Genomic DNA, 4,585 nt, shown 5'->3' with positions numbered 1-4,585 from the left:
TACATTATAAAATATGAAATCCTGTAAAATTTCATATTTTGAGGGAGAGCATTATTTTATATTTTTGTCATGCTAAGCAGTTTTTTAACTTTTGAAGCAAGGCCTCAAATAATTTGCTCAATAATGGGCTTGCTTTTCGAGACCCACCTTGTAAGGTCCAATCATTCGCAATATGTTTCGGCCTAATAGTAATACTTCTGTTGATAAATAGTTTGACCATACATTTTTATGGAAATGTCGACTGGAATGATCGTAAAAATATATATTCTTAGATAATGAGATTTTGTGGTTGAAAGTATATGAATTAAGAATCAGAGTTATCAAAAAATTAATGGTTTCATTTTTACCTGATTTCCTAAATAATGAATTTTATGTAATAACTTGAATTCAAATCATACCTATCAACGGTCACTAGTCTAATCAGACTTTATTTACGAATAAAACTTAAGCAAAGCAGATCCCTAGTCTAGTCTACCAAATTTTCTCTACATTTATTTTTTGTCTACCTCTTATTACTACATCAAATATAAATTAATTTGATAAAAGAAGATAAAAGATGGTGACAGCTGACGTGGCAATAACTACATGACAATGCAAATTGCAAAGAATACCAAAAGTAACAAACAGAAAAGTGGAAAGGGAGGGAAGAAAAAACAACAATAAAGTTGCTCAAATAAAGGATCTAATTTTGAATTTAAAGGTATATATTAAGAACTATGTCTGCCACCAATGGTTAAAGCTTCTAAATAAACCGTCGACGTTATCGATAAAATAGCGGTAGTTAGCACATAACAAAACATGTAAGCTTGTCTCTCCATAGTCCATGCCTGACCTGACCCATTAAGGAAATTTGTTTTGTTGTGCTTGAATTCTATTGTACCCAACATTCATGTTTTTCCATTCTAATTTTTGTTCATGTCATTTTCCAGTTCTAAAGTGCATTTTAAATGTGAGGCTAACTTTTGCTTTTAAGCATAATCATTTTAACAATTATTTTTGGTTCAAAGTGGAAAGAGAGGCATAGCTCTTTTCTTTAGGTCATGTGTTGATACATTTATAAAATATACCAAACTACTATATCTACTATATTTCCCGAGCAATTTTTGAATAGACATAAGAATTTAGATGCAAATGTATTTTTTTAATTATTTAATTTTTTTTTACGTGTAATCAAATAATGTATCTAAATTCTCGTAGTCACATAAGAATTATTCATATTTTCAGTGTCCTTTGTTGACATTCTTGTTTGAAATTTTGTATTCAAAATTATTTATTTCCTTTGTTCAACTATCAAAATTCTTCTATCTAATTTGATAAGAATATTCTGGATAATGGACCTAATTATTTGATTGCACCTGCCTCACTCACAAGAAATCTATCACACCTTTCATTCTTATCTCCCACCTCTCAAAGCACATAAAAATATTATTTTATCTCATATTAATTGATAATCAAAATTTTCAAAAAATTAAAAAGAATTTCAAAACTTTGGATTAATATGAAATTTTCGAAATGCAATTTTTTCAAAAATTTAATATTTTTTTTTAAATATAGATAAATGTAAAAAATTTTAAATGTATTTTTTTAAACATTTAAAAAAAATTAAAACTCTGGATAAATATAAAACTTCGAAAAAACAATTTTTCTAAATGTTTAAAATTTTGAAACTTCAGAAGAATGTAAAATGTTTGAAATAAATTTTTTTTTTTAAAAAAAAAATTGGATAAATGTAAAATTTTCAAAATACAATTCTTTCAAAAATAAAAAAAAAAAATTAAAACTTAAAATAAATGTGAATTTTTCACAATGCAATTTTTTTTAAAAGTGTAATAAATTTTGAATAAATATGAAACTGTCAAAAGTATATTTTTTATAAAATTTTTAAATAAATTTAAAAAATTTAAATGTACAGAAATTTTTTCAAGAAATTAAAATTATTGAAATATTAATAATTTTAAAATTTTAACTAAAAAAATACAATAAATTACAAGAAGGTAAAACAATATTTTTTTTATGTGTTTGAAAAATAGAAGGTAAAAAGTAAAAAGATAAGTGGTAAATAGAAGGTAAACACGTAACGGGGCTCTTTTCATATGTACAAAACACACATCTATTGTTTTCCTACAACTGAATTTAATAATCAACATTCCACGAAAAATAAAGTGCGCTCCCACTCCCACCACCATCCCATTACCTTCTTCCTAAACCTATTAGATTAGTTTATTATTTTGTTTCCCACATTTGACATTAATAATCTATCCATAGCCTATGTAAAATTGAGTCCGTTTTCATACTTATTATATGGCCAATGACTCCAGCCCTATAAGCTTTTCCAAAACAGCCCACTTCCATTTGTCTAGTAGATAAATATTCAGCTATAATTTGAAGACTTGTTGAGAAATTCAATTTATCTATTTTTTCTTTTATATTATAAAATATGTCTTTGCAAAACACTAATTCTATGTATATGAAAATTTGATTTTGCTGTAATTCTGTGTAATTTTTTTTATATAAGTATAAAAAAATATCTTTTTGCAAAACATTAATTCTACGAGTATGAGAATTTGATTTTACTGTAATTCCGCCTACAATTACAATTCTCAACAGTTTGATTTAGAAATTATTTTATTTTGTAAAATTAAGTGTGTGATTTTAACTGTTCAATCTTAAATCACAACTTCTATATGTAGACCGCGTGATTGAAATTCAGTTAGTTATCTTGTTCCATAAATATGATATCCTCAATTAGTTATCCTAATTCCACACCAAGGCACTTTCAAATTGCAAATTACATGTTTCTACTACTACTTTCCTTTATCATTTTTCTTCAGTTCTTTTTTGGCAATTCACTAATTAACACTTTACAATGGAACAAATATATGAATTATCATATTTTAAAAAATCAAGTACTAATCTTCTTATTAATTAGATCTGATTTTATTCTTTAAAATGAAATGTTCGTTTCTGACTGTTATAATTCAAAACTTACTAATTGTCAAAAGAAATATTCATAACTTTACCATCACAATTATTTAATTAATCAGATCATAACTTATAATAGATGACATAATCAAAATGCACTGGCAATACACCTCTGGTTAGTTTCAGGGAGTTTTAAAATTAGAATACCGGTGACATTCTTTACATGAACGACATTATTTACATTATTAACGAACAATATCTGAAAGGGGTTTACTGATTATTAGCCTATAATAAAGCTTTTTCAGAACTGTATAGCAACTTCAAAAAACTTGTAGGTCGTCCATAACTTTCTATAACTTTCTAAAATATATGAAGGATACATGTATATAAATTTTTATTGAAAAAAACATATCATTCAAATAAACTGTAGCATTATTTCTCTATAATCAAAATAAAATTAAACTAAACTAAACCAAAAGTACAAATGATACTCCAGTTTCTATACACATTTTATAGGTTTAAAGAGAAAAATATAATTTACACTATTAATTTAAATTAATTTAGACAGACAACCAATTAAAATCATTTTTTTAGTTATTTTCAAAAAATAATTTTATAATATATATAAATGGAACTATGATGAATGATTATTAGATATTAATATAAATTAATTTAATTAAAAGTGTGTATAATTATTAGAATTTCTAATTAATTTAATTAAGAGTGTGTTCGGATAAGTGATATCAAGTAATTTAATTTATTTGCAAACTTATTCAATTAAAATGTATTTTTTTCTTTGCAATGCTTATCTAAAGCAATGGTCGAACCAGTAAATAATAGTTTTTTTTTTTTTTACTTTTTATTTTTTATCGTTACACCTTCATATTTAATTTGGTAATAATATTTAATCAACTAACTACTGAACTTCTTTTACTTTTATAGTATATAATACTAGTGGGTAACCCGTGCGCTGCACGGAAACTATCTTAATAAATAAATTGTTATATTAATTTATATATATATATATATATATATATATATATATATATATTTATTCTCATCAATTTTATTGACATTAAATTAATAAGTTGACTTAAAAAAACAATGTACAGTAAAAAAAATTAATCTTAATCTAATTTAAAAACTACTTTAAAAAACATATCATTCAAATAAACTGTAGCATTATTTCTCTATAATCAAAATAAAATTAAACTAAACTAAACCAAAAGCACAAATGATACTCCAGTTTCTAATTAGATATTAATATAAATTAATTTAATTAAAAGTGTGTATAATTATTAGAATTTCTAATTAATTTAATTAAGAGTGTGTTCGGATAAGTGATATCAAGTAATTTAATTTATTTGCAAACTTATTCAATTAAAATGTATTTTTTTTCTTTGCAATGCTTATTAAAGCAATGGTCGAACCAGTAAATAATAGTTTTTTTTTTTTTTACTTTTTATTTTTTATCGTTACACCTTCATATTTAATTTGGTAATAATATTTAATCAACTAACTACTGAACTTCTTTTACTTTTATAGTATATAATACTAGTGGGTAACCCGTGCGCTGCACGGAAACTATCTTAATAAATAAATTGTTATATATATATATATATATATATATATATATATATATATATATATATTTTTATGTCTG

This window comes from Cicer arietinum, chromosome 6 (genome assembly GCF_000331145.2).
Source record: "Cicer arietinum cultivar CDC Frontier isolate Library 1 chromosome 6, Cicar.CDCFrontier_v2.0, whole genome shotgun sequence".
In the NCBI taxonomy this organism is placed as follows: domain Eukaryota; kingdom Viridiplantae; phylum Streptophyta; class Magnoliopsida; order Fabales; family Fabaceae; genus Cicer; species Cicer arietinum.
This window is presented reverse-complemented; position numbering follows the sequence as displayed.